Raw genomic sequence first — 17,685 nt, forward strand, 5'->3', positions numbered from 1 at the left:
TGAGTAGTATTTGGAAATGTTATTCACAATTTTTAGAATAAACAGCAGTCTTTGACTTCAGAGAAAATGCATCACATTACCTTACAGACAACAGTTTTGATTTCTTTTCTAGACTATTATTATTAACTTCTAGAAATTCCAGGTCCAACTCTCTGATATTAAAGCAGGATGATAGATTCTGAGGAATTTTGTATATGAACTTTCCCTTGTTGTCTGACAGAGAACATTGGATGGACTAAGGATGGATGAGTGGTAAATCATCATGGCTAGAGACTAGTCTACAGGGTTCTTTTGAAAATCTTCTCATACAATAGAAAATCAGCATTTTATATTTTTTTAATTTTAATGTTTTGCTATTTCCATATTTTGACTTTGTGTACTGACCACTCTCATCTCCTAATGCCCTACCACTTCTGTCCAGCCTGTTGTTTTATGACTCACCCACATGAACTAAAAGCCATTGGGGTTAACCTGGGTTTGGAGCTATCTGCCAGAGTGTGTGAAGCTTAGCTTCAACTAAAGACAATGATTTTCTCCCTCTCATAAGTTGTGAATCATCTATAGTTCAGAGGTAAAGAGTCCTGTTATTCATGTTCTTTCCTTGATTAATTATTAGTCCTGGTCTTGTTGTGGCACCCAGGTAAGAAATATGATTTATGTGAGTTAAAGATTATTGTAGTTGTGTAGCTTGAGTTCAGAGATGGTGATTCCCCCAGAAGTTCCTTTATTCTTAAGAATTGATTCCCCAGGGCTGCAATGCTCAGTGGTTAAGAGCACTGACTTCTCTTTCAAAGGTCCTGAGTTCAATTCCCAGCAACCACATGGTGGCTCTCAACCATCTGTAATAGAATCTGATGCCTTCTTCTGATATGTCTAAAAGCAGCTACAGTGTACTCATATAAATATAATAAATAAATCTTTTAAAAAAGAATTATTTTCCCTATTCTGGACTTTTGTTTTTCCAGATGAATTTGAGAATTGCTCTTTCCATGTCTTTGAAGAATTGTGTTGGGATTTTGATGGAGATTGTGCTGAATCTGGAGATTGCTTTTAGTGGGATGGCCATTTTTATTATGTAGATTCTACTATTCCATGAGCAAGGGAGGTCTCTCCATTTTTTCAGGGCTTATTCAATTTCTTTCTTGAGAGACTTGAAGTTATTGTTATATTGATCTTTCACTTGTTTGGTTAGAGTTACCCCAAGATATTTTATATTATTTGTGACTATTGTGAAGGGTGTTGTTTCCCTAATTTCTTTCCAGCCCACTTATCATTTGTATAAAGGAAGGCTACTCATTAATTTAGTTTTATATCCAGTGAAGTTATTTACCAGTTGGAGAAGTTCTCTATTAGAATTTTTGTGGTTGCTTATGTATACTATCTTATCATCTGCAAATAATGATACCTTGACTTTTTCTTTGCCAATTTGTTTCTCCCCTAATCTCCTTTTGTTGTCTTATTGATCTAGCTAGAAATTCGAGTCCTATGAATAGATATAGGGAGAGTGGGATTTTAGTGGGATTGCTTTAAGTATCTCTACATTTAATTTGATATTGACTGCTGGTTTGCTGTATATTGCTTTTACTATGTTTAGGTATAGGCCTTGAATTCTTGATCTTTCCAACACTTTTAACATGAAGGGATGTTATATTTTGTCAAACGCTTTTTCTGCATCTAAGGAGATGATCATGTGATTATTTTCTTTGAATTTGTTTATATAGTGGATTATGTTAATGAATTTTAGTTTATTATACCAACCTTGCATCCCAGGGATAAAACCTACTTGATCATGGTGAATAGTGGTTTTAATGTGTTCTTGGACTCTGTATGTGAGAATTTTATTGAGTATTTTTGAACTGATATTCATAAACAAATTTGGTCTGAAGTTCAATCCACAGAACTCAAGAAGGTTAACAAGCCAATGGTCCCAAGGGAGGATGCCTCAATCCCCCTTGGGAGGGAGAAGAAAGCAATCATAGGGCAGGGGCAGGAGGAAGGAGGGACCTGGGTGGCAGAGGGGACAGGGAAGAGAAAAGGGGAACATGATCAGGTATTGCTGGGGTGGGAGGACAGAAGGACTGTATCCCTGAGGGCCAGGAGAAAGGATGGAAACAGGCAACTTCAGGAGATAGGAGTATTGCTGGGGTGGGAGGACAGAAGGACTGTATCCCTGAGGGCCAGGAGAAAGGATGGAAACAGGCAACTTCAGGAGATAGGCAGTTGGGTGGGTAGGACTAGAATGTACCAGAGACCTGGGAGGTGAGAGACTCTCAATACTCAGAGCGAGTGACCTTAGACAAAATGCCCTACAGTGGGGGGAGGGAACTTGTAGAGTCCACCTCCAGTAGAAAGTTAGGACATCAAGTGGAGGGATGGGGTTGCCATCCCTCAGTCAAAACCTCCAACCCAGAATTGTTCCTGTCTAAAAGAACTACAGGGACAAAAATGGAGAAGAGACTGAGGGAAAGGAGTGACAAGCCCAAATTGGAATCCAGCTCAAGGGGAGGCTCCAAGTCCTGACACTATTTCTGGTGCTATGGTGTGCTTACAGACAGGAGCCTAGTATGGCTGCTCTCCGAGAGGCCTAACAAGCAGCTGAAAGAGTTAGATACATATATTTAAATCCAACCAATGGACAGAAACTGGGGACTCCTGTAGTTGAATTAGGGAAAAGCTGAAAGATGCTGAGGAGGAGGGCGACCCCCATAGAAGATTAGCAGTTTCAACTAACCTGGTCCCCTGAGATCTCTCAGACACTGAGATACCAACCAGGCAGCTTACACCTGCTGATAGGAGGCCTCCAACACACATACAGCAGAGGACTGCCTGGTCTGGCCTCAGTGAAAGAAGGGGTACCTAACCATCAAGGTACTTGATGCCCCAGGGAGTGGAGAAGTCTAGTGGGCATGGGGACATCCTATTGGAGACAGGGTGGAGGAGGTATGATATGAGGAACAGTCAGAGGGCAGACTGGGTAGGGGATAATGACTGGAGTAAAAAAAAAAAGATTAAATAATAGCTCCTTGTTCCTGATTTAGCTGCTGTTGTTCCTGCTGTCACTGTCTTTGAGGACATGGCTGTGCTTCCAACATAAGGTGATCTTGGCAAGTCTGCCAGGGATGTATGTCTTCACCAAGGGCTATGGTTTTGGTTTAATAAAACTTGATTTGAAAACGAATTCTGAGAATAGACGAGAATTTACTAGCTCAGGCAGAGAAGTAGAATACAGACAACACCTAGGGCACTGAGATCATTCTGAAAGAGACCAGCTTGCTTGTGGGTTGAAGCTGACCTTTGATTCATCTTTCTCAGTGGAAAAAATGCTAAAATCAAGACAGGTTACAGGAGGAAGCACATCACCCTGGGCTGTGGTGTGGTCTTTGACATTGCTGGGCTCTCAATCTAGGGTGTTCTGGTGCTTGGCTCTGAGGGTTGGCTGGCTGAGTACCAAATGAATTTTGAGACCTCGAAGTTCTGAGTTATCCAGAGCAACTTTACAGTTGGCTACAAGACAGATGGCTTTCAGCTTCATGCTAATGTGAATGATGGGACAGAATTTGGTGGTTACCAGAAGGTGAACCCAAAGTTGGAGACTGCTGTCAATCTGGCTTGGACTTCAGGAAATAGTATCATATTGGAATAGCAGCCAAGTATCAGGTCGAGACTCTAATGCCTGCTTTTTGGCCAAGGTAAACAATTCCAGTTTGACTGGCTTAGGGTATACTCAGGCCCTAAAATCAGGTATAAAACTGACGCTGTCACCCCCGCTGAATAGCAAGAATGTCAGTGCAGGTGGCCACAAGCTTGGTTAAGAACTGGAATTTCAAGCATAAATGAATATTGTAGCAATCGTTAATTTTAAACTATTTTGTAACATAGTTACCTTCAGAATTTATGTTTTACCTTTAATGTTGATTCGAGAGTTAGTAAATACCGTGTTAGACTTCCAGGCTAAGAATGATTTGGCTTTAAGGTGTTTACTGTTTCGGAGGTACTGCAGAAACCTCATTCCAGAAAGGGTTCTTTTTTAGTTGTAGGCGTGGATTGGGGAAGAGCCTCTGTAGAGATGCCAGGCTCCAAGTGGAAGCTAGGAACTTGTGGACCCTTTGTAAATCTGTATCCAGTCCCCAGATGAAATTGTGACTTCCGAGCATCAAACCCTGGTGTCCCAATCCTATCTGCTTCGAAGCATATACACACCTACATGAAAGGAACATTTTTAGAAAGATCATCATACCCTGTTCCCACCATGCCTTGTTCCCAGCGCAGCCCATCAGTTACCTGTTTTACATTGAAATAAGTCTTTAGAGTGTCGTTAGATTTTTCTTTTGTGCCATTTTAGCATGGAGAGAGTGGGCATGATGGAGCCAGTCATTCAGGACTTAATCCTTCCTTCTGTTGTGGTGAGATTTTCTTTCTTTCTTTCCTTTCCTTTCCTCCCTTCTTTCCTCCTTCCCGCCCTCCCTCCTTCGTTCTTTTGTTCTTTCTTATTTTTTAATTCCTTTTTTGCCATTGTACCAGAGTATGAAATAGCTTCCCGGTTCTCCTTCTCTAAGCTGGGCAGGTGATTGAGGTCACACTCTGACAACACTAGGGTTTGAAACTGACTCCTCTTGTAGCCTCACCACTATTTTTTAGCAGCTTAGTGGGTGTATTATAGAATCTTCTATTTTGTAAGGAATTAGCTCCTCCCCTTCAAATGCTGCAATTAACATCACTTAAAATAAAACTTCAATAATATGTTGAAGAAAGAATAATAATAATAAAAAAAAAAAGAAAAAGAGATTACTGTAGTTGTATCAAGTCTAAGGGATAGTGTTTCCTGTAGCTAGCTCTTTACACCCCCTTCCATTTTTCAATTGTATACTCTCCCTATTCTTCTTTTGTTCCTGAACCCTAAAGGGGAGATTTGTTTATAGTTGGGTCTACATCATTGCTTACTTTCTTGTATCTTAGGTAGCCAGGAGACTTTGCTTTCACCGAAGTTCATTATAGAGACAGGCTTCTCTGTTTAAGGCTGAGCACTGGTTTTGTCTATGAGTATAATAATAGATATTTAGGGAGAAATTTCCTACTATCTCAATTTAGTTAACCATCATAAATATGTTTCCTAAATGGGACTATCTCATCTCAAGATCTTGGTTGTTATCCAGGTTTATAGTACCAGATATTGGTCCCTCACTCTCCCTGCAAAGTGTGTTTTGAATCATTTAGAGGCAATTGGGTACCTATCCCATAATAATAAAACAGCTCTTCCACAGATGTATACACCTTGCTTTCCTAATGGTGTTTTTTATTTACCCTTTATCACATTTAATTCCCACCTCCATCCCGTACTGTCATGTTTCCAATCTTCTACCCTCTCCCTTTGCTTAGAATTTCCCACTCACACTATTTTCAATTTTTAACTTTCTTTTTATCTATGTTCAATTTGAAATTAATCTTGGAAATTTATGTATTTTACTCACAACATGCTAAGCAAGCTCCCTTAACCAGCAATGATTAAAACTTCTTTAAATTAGTATGAAAAGTCAGTCTCTACTTCGACTCTCTCAAACAGCTGTCATGTTAAAAAGTCAATAAAAAATAGAGAAAAAATATGGAATAGAATAGCACAGAGATGTACAAGATAGTTAAAATATTATTACTTTTTCAGTTATGGATTTATATTTGAAAGCTTTTAAAGTTTATAATTTTCTTTGATTTTTTTTTCTTTTCATTTAAAGTAACATTTTTCTTTACATTAAATTTGTAATAGCAAATTAGCATTTCTTTACTCAAAGAAGGACTCCCTCATGAATACACTTCAGACCTCTGGGGACTAAGATCTTCTCTCCCTATGATCGTCACCCTTGCACCTTTGCTCCCTCTGAACACCACTTGCCTTTGTCCATATCCGTTCTTCTGTTCTCCTCAGCCATCTGGTGTTTTGGTGAAGCCTTGATCTCTACATGTCCTGTGTGTGCTTTTGTCTTTCAGTACAGTCAGTCAGTTGAAGACTCAGCCATTCTGATTCGCATTGAACTTAAGAAAGAGTTATATGCATACTGTATTACAAATTAATGTGACACAACCTGAAATGTGGACTCAAATTCTGTGTAGAGACTTCTCACTTTTCTAGTTTCTCTGTAAACCAGAATAAATTTGGAAACATAGATTGGTAAAGGTGGTCTGGAGAGATTGCTTAAGAGTGGTTAAAAGTACTTGGTATACAACCATAGCGATCTGAGTTCTGATCCAGTACCCACGTATTAAGCTGAGCACAGGATCATGTTCTGCTATAACTATCATCATTGGGATGGGCATAAAAAAGGAGATTGGTGGGGCTTCCTGGCTGCTGATCTGGCAGGGAAAAAAATAGGAAGTTCTAGATTCAAAAACAGGCTCTGCCTTGGAGACATGCAGTGGCAACTGATAAAAAAAATGATAGAAGAAAATAGCTAATGTTCTCTTCTGACCAAGCATAGGCATGTACACCCTCCTACACACAAAAACATTTACCAGACACACATATCATGTATATACAAACTATATACCATACCACACCACCACCACTATAAACAACAAAAGAAGGTTGAACCACCCAATAAAAATAAACCAACAAAAACATGGATAAAGGAAAATGAATAATTTTTTAAAACTCTCAACTTTCCACTCTCAAAGAGTGGAAAGAAAGAAGTTTCTCTCCATCATGCTCATGGCATTTTACAACATACAGAAAAGCAGAAAGATGAGAGAACATACAGATTTAGCTGTAAGATGTTTCCCAAGTCCTTTTCTGGGAGATGGCTGGACTTGACTCTCTTCCAATCTCTTTCTTATGTGGCCCTCCAGTCTGTGATCACTGCTGCATTATAAGGATGAAACATGGGAAGAAAAAGTGCTTAAGCAGAGGATTGCCTCTCCTTTTCCCTTTCTTCAAGCTCAGAGTTTTTACTCACCCCCTCCTAGAGCATGACCTTCTTACTATCCAAACATGTTGGTAGGGTCTTGACACATTAGTGTGAAGTTTATTGTAATGGGTCAGCCAGTGGTGACACAGTCATTCAATTAAATCTTTCCCTGTACTTATCTTTATCATGCTCCTAACCTCCTTTATCTTATCCCTCCTTATTAGTAGTATTTCTTGCCTCTGAATCTTACCTAGATGATGCAGCCAAGAAATAGTGAAGGGTTAACTATGGCAGTATTAGTAGTTACAAAACTTTGGCTTTAGAATTATTGAATTGTATGTATTCTAGAAGAAGGATAGCAGGTGAAAGGAAAATTTCTGGGTGGGGTATTATCTGAGAAATTATGAAGTGCAAAGCAATGTGAATAAATAAATGTCACATTCAGGTATGATTGTTTACTGTGAGTGCAAGGGATTAGTCAAAAAGGATGGGCAATTATGAAAATTAAGTGATTTCTCCCTGAAGGGGAAGGTTATGAAGTAGCCATCTATGGTATAACTAGAAGTTGTAGGTTATCTTGCAAGGGTGTGTTTCATAAAGTTAACTTCAAAGAGATCAGACAGCAAAAGATCTGAGTATGAAAGTTGTTCTTCATTGTAAGGCCCACTCCTCTCCTTGATTCATGCTCCAGTGCTATTGACCATGAACCTGTGCTAAAAGGATCCTGATTAAGATCCACCAATCCCAGTTTTCTAGTAAGTGGCCTGTCACTGCTACTCTCTCCATCACTACCTAGCTCTGATTAATGGGTAGCCTATCAAGTTTACCCATAAAATATTTTGTAAATGTTTATTCTGATTTGCAATAAGATACTTATACCTATGAGATCTACAACAGGAAACTGGCACACTGTGTTCCTTTTCATTATAGATTATCCTAATTTGCCTTAGGAAGAGGTTTTTTCTGGAACCAGTTGTTCAGGACTAACTTGGAAAATCTTTGGTGTACTGGCAGGACTTTCTTACTTCATGTTGAATGATCTTCCTTGCAAGAGAAACTGGCTTAACTTATTGGGACAATATTTTCTTTGTCATCATTTGTTCGCTTGGTTCCCTAGCTTCTATTAATTTATTTATATATGAAGAATATCTCTTCCTTTCCCCCATGTATCTCTATCTTAATGGATTTGGTTTTTGTCTTTAGAATTTTGTTTCATCACTTGATGTTAATATTTTTTTTTAATATTTTTATTACATATTTTCCTCAATTACATTTCCAATGCTATCCCAAAAGTCCCCCATAGCGCCCCCCACTTCCCTACCCACCCATTCCCATTCTTTTGGCCCTGGCATTCCCCTATATTGGGGCATATAAAGTTTGCAAGTCCAATGGGTCTCTCTTTCCATTGATGGCCGACTAGACCATCTTTCGATACATATGCAGCTAGAGACAAGAGCTCCAGGGTTCTGGTTAGTACATCATGTTGTTCCAACAATAGGGTTGCAGATGCCTTTAGCTCCTTGGGTACTTTCTCTAGCTTCTCCATTGGGAGCCCTGTGATACATCCAATAGCTGACTGTGAACATCGACTCCTGTGTTTGCTAGGCCCCGGCATCGTCTCACAAGAGACAGCTATATTTGGGTTCTTTCAGCAAAATCTTGCTAGTGTATGCAATGGTGTCAGCGTTTAGAAGCTGCTTATGGGATGGATCCCTGGATACGGCAGTCTCTAAATGGTCCATCCTTTCATCACAGCTACGAACTTTGTCTCTGTAACTCCTTCCCTGGGTGTTTTGTTCCCAATTCTAAGAAGGGGCACAGTGTCCACACTTTGGTCTTCATTCTTCTTGAGTTTCATGCGTTTAGCAAATTGTATCTCATATCTTGGGTATCCTAAGTTTTGGGCTAATATCCACTTATCAGTGAATACATATTGTGTGAGTTCTTTTGTGATTGTGTTACTTCACTCAAGATGATGCCCTCCAGGCCCATCCATTTGGCTAGGAATTTCATAAATTCATACTTTTTAATAGCTGAGTAGTACTCCATTGTGTAAATGTACCATAATTTCTGTATCCATTCCTCTGTTGAGGGACATCTGGGTTCTTTCCAGCTTCTGGCTATTATAAATAGGGCTGCTATGAACATAGTGTAGCATGTGTCCTTTTTACTGGTTAGGACATCTCCTGGATATATGCCCAGGAGAGGTATTGCTGGATCCTCCGGTAGTACTATGTCCAATTTTCTGAGGAACCGCCAAACTGATTTCCAGAGTGGTTGTACAAGCTTGCAATCCCACCAAAAATGGAGGAGTGTTCCTCTTTCTCCACATCCTCGCCAGCATCTGCTGTCACCTGAATTTTTGATCTTAGCCATTCTGACTGGTGTGAGGTGGAATCTCAGGGTTGTTTTGATTTGCATTTCCCTGATGATTAAGGATGTTGAACATTTTTTCAGGTGCTTCTCTGCCATTCGGTATTCCTCAGGTGAGAATTCTTTGTTCAGTTCTGAGCCCCATTTTTTAATGGGGTTATTTGACTTTCTGGAGTCCACCTTCTTGAGTTCTTTATATATATTGGATATTAGTCCCTTATCTGATTTAGGATAGGTGAAGATCCTTTCCCAATCTGTTGGTGGTTTTTTTGTCTTATTGATGGTGTCTTTTGCCTTGCAGAAGCTTTGCAGTTTCATGAGGTCCCACTTGTCAATTCTCGATCTTACAGCACAAGCCATTGCTGTTCTATTCAAGAATTTTTCCCCTGTGCCCATATATTCAAGGCTTTTCCTCACTTTCTCCTCTATAAGTTTCAGTGTCTATGGTTTTATGTGAAGTTCCTTGATCCACTTAGACTTGACCTTAGTACAAGGAGATAGGAATGGATCGATTCGCATTCTTCTACATGTTAACAACCAGTTGTGCCAGCACCATTTGTTGAAAATGCTATCTTTCTTCCACTGGATGGTTTTAGCTCCCTTGTCGAAAATCAAGTGACCGTAGGTGTGTGGGTTCATTTCTGGGTCTTCAATTCTATTCCGTTGGTCTATTTGTCTGTCACTATACCAGTACCACGCAGTTTTTATCACAATTGCTCTGTAGTAAAGCTTTAGGTCCGGCATGGTGATTCCACCAGAGGTTCTTTTATCCTTGAGAAGAGTTTTTGCTATCCTAGGTTTTTTGTTACTCCAGATGAATTTGCAGATTGCACTTTCTAATTCGTTGAAGAATTGATTTGGAATTTTGATGGGGATTGCATTGAATCTGTAGATTGCTTTTGGCAAGATAGCCATTTTTACAATGTTGATCCTGCCAATCCATGAGCATGGGAGATCTTTCCGTCTTCTGAGATCTTCTAGAATTTCTTTCTTCAGAGACTTGAAGTTTTTATTATACAGATCTTTCACTTCCTTAGTTAGAGTCACGCCAAGATATTTTATATTATTTGTGACTATTGAGAAGGGTGTTGTTTCCCTAATTTCTTTCTCAGCCTGTTTATTCTTTGTGTAGAGAAAGGCCATTGATTTGTTTGAGTTAATTTTATATCCAGCTACTTCACTGAAGCTGTTTATCAGGCTTAGGAGTTCTCTGGTGGAATTTTTAGGGTCACTTATATATACTATCATATCATCTGCAAAAAGTGATATTTTGACTTCATCTTTTCCAATTTGTATCCCTTTGATCTCCTTTTGTTGTCGAATTGCTCTGGCTAGGACTTCAAGTACAATGTTGAATAGGTATGGAGAAAGTGGACAGCCTTGTCTAGTCCCTGATTTTAGAGGGATTGCTTCAAGCTTCTCACCATTTACTTTGATGTTGGCTACTGGTTTGTGGTAGATTGCTTTTATCATGTTTAGGTATGGGCCTTGAATTCCTGATCTTTCCAAGACTTTTATCATGAATGGGTGTTGGATCTTGTCAAATGCTGTTTCCGCATCTAACGAGATGACCATGTGGTTTTTGTCTTTGAGTTTGTTTATATACTGGATTACGTTGATGGATTTCCGTATATTGAACCATCCCTGCATTCCTGGGATGAAACCTACTTGGTCAGGATGGATGATTGTTTTGATGTGTTCTTGGATTCGGTTAGCAAGAACTTTATTGAGGATTTTTGCATCAATATTCATAAGGGATATTGGTCTGAAGTTTTCTATCTTTGTTGGGTCTTTTTGTGGTTTAGGTATCAGAGTGATTGTGGCTTCATAGAATGAGTTGGGTAGAGTACCTTCTGTTTCTATTTTGTGGAATAGTTTGTGAAGAACTGGGAGTAGATCTTCTTTGAAGGTCTGATAGAACTCTGCACTAAACCCATCTGGTCCTGGGCTTTTTTTAGTTGGGAGACTATTAATGACTGCTTCTATTTCTTTGGGGGATATAGGGCTGTTTAGATCATTAACCTGATCTTGATTCAACTTTGGTACCTGGTATCTGTCTAGGAACTTCTCCATTTCATCCAGGTTCTCCAGTTTTGTTGAGTATAGCCTTTGGTAGAAGGATCTGATGGTGTTTTGGATGTCTTCAGGATCTGTTGTTATGTCTCCTTTTTCATTTCTGATTTTGTTAATTAGGATGCTTTCCCTGTGCCCTCTAGTGAGTCTGGCTAAGGGTTTATCTATCTTGTTGATTTTCTCAAAGAACCAGCTCCTTGATTGGTTGATTCTTTGAATAGTTCTTCTTGTTTCCACTTGGTTGATTTCGCCCCTGAGTTTGATTATTTCCTGCTGTCTACTCCTCTTGGGTGAATTTGCTTCCTTTTGTTCTAGTGCTTTTAGGCGTGTTGTCAGGCTGCTAATGTGTGATCTCTCTAGTTTCCTTTTGGAGGCACTCAGAGCTGAGTTTTCCTCTTAGAAATGCTTTCATTGCGTCCCATAAGTTTGGGTATGTTGTGGTTTCATTTTCATTGAACTCTAAAAAGTCCTTAATTTCTTTCTTTATTCCTTCCTTGACCAAGGTATCATTGAGAAGAGTGTTGTTCAGTTTCCACGTGAAGGTTGGGTTTCTATTATTTATTTTGTTATTGAAGATCAGCCTTAGTCCATGGTGATCTGATAGGATGCATGGGACAATTTCAATATTTTTGTATCTGTTGAGGCCTGTTTTGTGGCCAATTATGTGGTCAATTTTGGAGAAGGTGCCATGAGGTGCTGAGAAGAAGGTATATCCTTTTGTTTAGGATAGAATGTTCTGTAGATATCTGCCAGATCCATTTGATTCATAATTTCTGTTTGTTTCACTGTGTCCCTGTTTAGTTTCTGTTTCCATGATCTGTCCATTGGTGAAAGTAGTGTCTTGAAGTCTCCCACTATTATTGTATGAGGTGTAATGTGTGCTTTGAGATTTACTAAAGTTTCTTTAATGAATGTGGCTGCCTTTGTATTTGGAGCATAGATATTCAGGATTGATAGTTCCTCTTGGAGGATTTTACCTTTGATGAGTATGAAGTGCCCCTCCATGTCTTTTTGGATGACTTTGGGTTGGAAGTCAATCTTATCAGATATTAGAATGGCTACTCCAGCTTGTTTCTTCATACCATTTGCTTGGAAAATTGTTTTCCAGCCTTTCATTCTGAGGTAGTGTCTATCTTTTTCTCTGAGATGAGTTTCCTGTAAGCAGCAAAATGTTGGGTCTTGTTTGTGTAGCCAGTTTGTTAGTCTATGTCTTTTTATCGGGGAGTTGAGTCCATTGATATTAAGAGATATTAAGGAAAAGTAATTGTTGTTTCCTGTTATTTTTGTTGTTAAAGTTGGCATTCTGTTCTTGTGGCTGTCTTCTTTTAGGTTTGTTGAGGGATTACCTTCTTGTTGTTTCTAGGGCGTGGTTCCTGTCCTTGTATTGTTTTTTCCTGTTATTATCCTTTGAAGGGCTGGATTCTTGGAGAGATAATGTGTGAATTTGGTTTTGTCGTGGAATACTTTGGTTTCTCCATCTATGTTAATTGAGAGTTTGGCTGGGTATAGTAGCCTGGGCTGGAATTTGTGTTCTTTTAGTGTCTGTGTAACATCCGTCCAGGATCTTCTGGCTTTCATAGTCTCTGGTGAAAAATCTGGTATAATTCTGATAGACTTGCCTTTATATGTTACTTGGCCTTTTTCTCTTACTGCTTTTAGTATTCTATCTTTATTTAGAGCATTTGTTGTTCTGATTATTATGTGTCGGGAGGTATTTCTTTTCTGGTCTAATCTATTTGGAGTTCTGTAGGCTTCTTGTATGTTCATGGGCATCTCTTTCTTTAGATTTGGGAAGTTTTCTTCTATAATTTTGTTGAAGATGTTTGCTGGTCCTTTGAGTTGAAAATCTTCATTCTCATCCACTCCTATTATCTGTAGGTTTGGTCTTCTCATTGTGTCCTGTATTTCTTGGATGTTTTGAGTTAGGATCTTTTTGCGTTTTACATTTTCCTTGATTGTTGTGCCGATGTTCTCTATGGAATCTTCTGCACCTGAGATTCTCTCTTCCATCTCTTGTATTCTGTTGCTGATGCTCGTATCTATGGTTCCAGATTTGTTTACTAGGGTTTCTATCTCCAGTGTTGCCTCATTTTGGGTTTTCTTTATTGTGTCTACTTCCCTTTTTAGGTCTAGTATGGTTTTGTTCATTTCCCTCATCTGTTTGGATGTGTTTTCCTGTTTTTCATTAAGGACTTCTACCTGTTTGATTATGTTATCCTGTTTTTCTTTAAGGATTTGTAACTCTTTAGCAGTGTTCTCCTGCAATTCTTTAAGGGATTTTTGTGCTTCCTCTTTAATGTCTTCTACCTGTTTACCAGTGTTCCTTTGTATTTCTTTAAGTGTGTTATTAAAGTCCTTCTTGAAGTCCTCTACCGTCATCCGGAGATATGCTTTTAGATCCGGTTCTAGCTTTTCCGGTGTGTTGGGGTGCCCTGGACTGGGCGAAGTGGGAGTGCTGGGTTCTGATGATGGTGAGTGGTCTTGGTTTCTGTTAGTAAGATTATTGCGTTTACCTTTCGCCATCTGGTAATCTCTGGGGTTAGTTGTTGTTGTTGTCAGTGTTTAAAGATTGGAGGAGAAGCTGTGTTCCACTCACCAGCAGTCTCAAAATCCTGTGGCGGGGGTCGTGGGTAGCTGGCGGGTGTCAGCCGACCCTGCGCTCTAGCTACCCTGGTGCTGGTCTGGCCGGAAGAGGCCTGTGGCCCTACTCAGGCCTGTTTTCTGCTTCCCTAACTAATGCAGTCTCAGGTCCCTCGCGCAATTGGATTAAAGCAGAAGCTGTGTTCCACTCACCAGAAGTCTTAAGATCCTGTGGCGGGTGTTGTGGGTAGCTGGCGAGTGTCAGCTGACCCTCGATGTCAATATTTTAAATGTTTTTCCCAACTTTAAAATAATTAATTTTCATAACATAATTGCTCAAACTCATGTAATCCAATGCAGTGACAAAACTACAATAATTATCATAACCCACTCATCAGACATATTATTCAGTTTCTTTGTACTGGAATTTAACAAGCTTTCCCTTTGTTCTTGTGGTCACATGACTTCCCCTAAACAAAACAAAGGAGGATTTCTCCTGATTTTCTGTGTCTTAACTTACTACTTAAGACTTGGTATATCCTCTATCTACCATTACTGTATTAGTCTATTTTTCTGGGCTTATTTTGGGAAGAGGGGTACAGATTTATCAGAGGGTGTTTCAAACATTTTGTTATACTTTGTATAAATTCAAGATGACGTTCTATTAAATGTTGAAATTAATTTATTTGTGTGAATAGTACATACTGACTACTTTCACCCCAATCTTCCCTCATTCTTCTGAAATTCACCATTTACAAAGCTTTTTCCCCACATTCATAACAGTTTGTTTTGGTTTGTGATTCCACTAATTCTACTAGGGTCAACCATATTGTTATGGGAACCTCAAGGGCTCAGCAGTGGAAATAGTAACACAGAAGTTGATTCCATTCCTTCCAAAATTTATGAATAGTCAATAGTTCAGCAGTAAAGGGTATGTCTCCATGCCTACCCACCCCACCTCAGTTTATGACCAATTCCTAACAATGTCAGTTTTGTGGAAACCCACTGTAAGTAAACATAGCTGTTTAACTTCTAGCTGCGAAGAGTGTGTTTTTCCTAGAAGATGGTGTCATTTCCAGTTTTTGGATTTTAAATTTATTGTAGCCCTTTGTGATTAGTGTTATTTAAATCATAGAGTAGTAGGTATAGATGTCTTGTTTAGGGCTGAGCCCTCAATTGTAGCTTACTCTTACCATAAATCTCTGATTCACCACTGTTCATTTCAGAGACAACCTTTGTCCATTGTTGTAAGCATGAAGTTAAAGCAGTTTAATGTTTTGTCTATTTAGTTATATTACTGTAATGAGTTGATCAACTGGGCCTAAGACCTCCCCAAACATGGGTTAAAGCACTAGGCACAGATTCCCAACGGAAATGGGTCTCAAATAAAGATAGAAGGTTGATGGATCCATCTCACATGGAAGATTTATTATGTAGTATATAAGGTTTCTCACTCAGTAGGACCATCAATGCCTTTTCTTCCACCGAACTCCTCACTGCACCACTGGCACACTGAAACTGACTAGTAGTGAGTTCCAGTTCCTAGCTCAGCTCCAGTTTGCTTACTCTGTGTCGTGTAGCCCGGATGTGTGGTGTCTTCTGCAATGATGTCTTATCCATTAATTCTTATGAGCAACCAAAAGGACTGCTGTTGTGTACTGTACCATTTTTGTGTCCTCTGGGAAGCCCCTAACAAATAACTCTTTCCAAAGTATCCCATACCTGGTCTGGGGTTTTTGTTTACTTGCACAGTGTTCCAAAAGCACCCTTAGCTAACTATGCATCATGTCTGCCTTCAAAGTCTTGTAATTTTTAATTTGGCTACATGATAGCGAGTTTCCAGTTAGACTTCTAATACATCCTATATTTTGGCTAACCTTCCCACCAGCTCTCTCATTTCCTCAGCTCCTCCAATTGACCCCATACTAAAATTTCTTCAAGCCTAGTAGTTCCCCTCTCTAACTTCATGTAGCTTTTCTTATACAGCGCTCCCCTCCCTGAACATATCTCCCACAAGTATTTCTTTCATAGTTTCCTGGTTTATATAGATACTTCAAGTTAAATAAGCAAAACTAAGGAGTTGAAGCTAGAAATCATATTTATCCCCAGGAATGGTATAGTTGGGTCTTGAGATAGATAAATTTCCAATTTTATGAGATACTGCCAAATTAATTTCTGTAGTGGATGTACAAGTTTGCACTCCCACCAGGAATGGAAGAGTATTTCCCTTGCTCTAGATGCTTGCCAACATGAGCTGTCACTTTGCTTTTTGATCTTAGCCTACTGACAATGATAAGGTGGAGTCTCAAAGTCATTTTAATTTGAAATTTCCTCATGGCTCAGGATGTTGAACATTTCTTTGTTTCTTGACCATTTGAGATTCCTTTGTTAAGAATTATTTGTTTAGAGCAGTACCTACTTTTTTAACTGGATCATTTGTTTTCTTGATATCTAGTTTCTTAAGTTCTCTATATATTTTAGAATTTAGTCCTGTGTCAGATGTGGAGTTGGTGAAAATCTTTTTCGATTCTGCAGGTTGCAATTTTGTTCCACTGGGAATTGAAGAATTTAAGCAGGGCATAAACAATTCCATAGGAGTAAGCGACAATGAAACTTAGAAGAAATGTTGGGATATAATTAAGGCAGTTAGTTCTATGAAGAAAGTTGATATCCATGAATATCTAAATTAAAAAGATATTCAGAGATAAATCAAGAAAATAAGTTAATGAATCAGCCTAGGTCTTAGTCAAGCATCCACTCACTAATCTTAAATATAATAGACAGAAATAAAAAAGAATCAGGACAGAAATTAATGAAAGATGAATGAAAAACAATAAAAGAGTCAATGAAACAAAGAATTTCTTCCTTAAAAACATTAACAAATCCTTTGACAAACTAACACTGAAGAAAGAGAGAAAACACAAATTTTAAAGTGAGGTAGATAAAAGGGTAATAGATACCAAAGAGCTACTTTTGAGGAAATTCAGGAGTTCTTTGATTAACTATAATTTCACAAGTATTTGAAAATCTGAATGGGAAAGAGGAATTTCTGGAACATATGGTCTTTAAAACTTAAGTCAAAGAAATGTAAACAATTTAACAAGATTTATAATGAGGAATGTGATGAAAGCAGTAATTAAACATCACCTAACACAAAAGCCCAACACACACACACACACACACACAAAATCTGTAGTGGGTAAAAAGTATTGAAGGCAGATAAACTTTTTTTTTTTTTAAGCAAATTTGGCTTGGTTGAAATCCTTTAATCTGTCACTGGAGTCCTACCTTGAATAAATAAATTTTCATGATTTTAGGGAAATGGAATACAATGGGAGTAGAAAATAAAGACAGTTGTCTAGGCAAGAAACTTGAGAGCTGAATATAAACAGCATACAAAAAGTGACATTTATTTTGAACAAATTGTGAGTACTCTTTCTTGGAATATCAAAAAAAAGTCTACAAGATATTTGTGAAAAAATTAAACATGCTTATTATTGCTTTAACATCAATAGATTTAATAACAAATAAGATTTATTGAATTGCTATGTTAAATCAAAGTACTTGGGCAGTTTATTTGTATGTTTGTTATATATATATATATATATATATATATATATATATATATATATATATATATATATATTTATATTATGAAATTTGTTGTTTCACAGAAGAACAAATATGAGTTCAGCCGTAATGGCCGAAGCTTTCTAGCTGTACTTATGTGAATATAGTATTGCTGTTTATCACATGATGACAATTG

The 17,685-nt window shown here is 38.4% G+C and overlaps 1 pseudogene; it reads left to right on the forward strand.

Annotated features, from left to right (window-relative positions):
* The first annotated feature begins 3,073 nt into the window (after positions 1-3,073).
* On the forward strand, positions 3,074-3,833 carry LOC110287916 (non-selective voltage-gated ion channel VDAC1 pseudogene; annotated as a pseudogene).
* The last annotated feature ends 13,852 nt before the right edge of the window (positions 3,834-17,685 follow it).

Source organism: Mus caroli, unplaced genomic scaffold (genome assembly GCF_978045245.1).
Source record: "Mus caroli unplaced genomic scaffold, Mus_caroli_1 scaffold_3, whole genome shotgun sequence".
Classification (NCBI taxonomy): domain Eukaryota; kingdom Metazoa; phylum Chordata; class Mammalia; order Rodentia; family Muridae; genus Mus; species Mus caroli.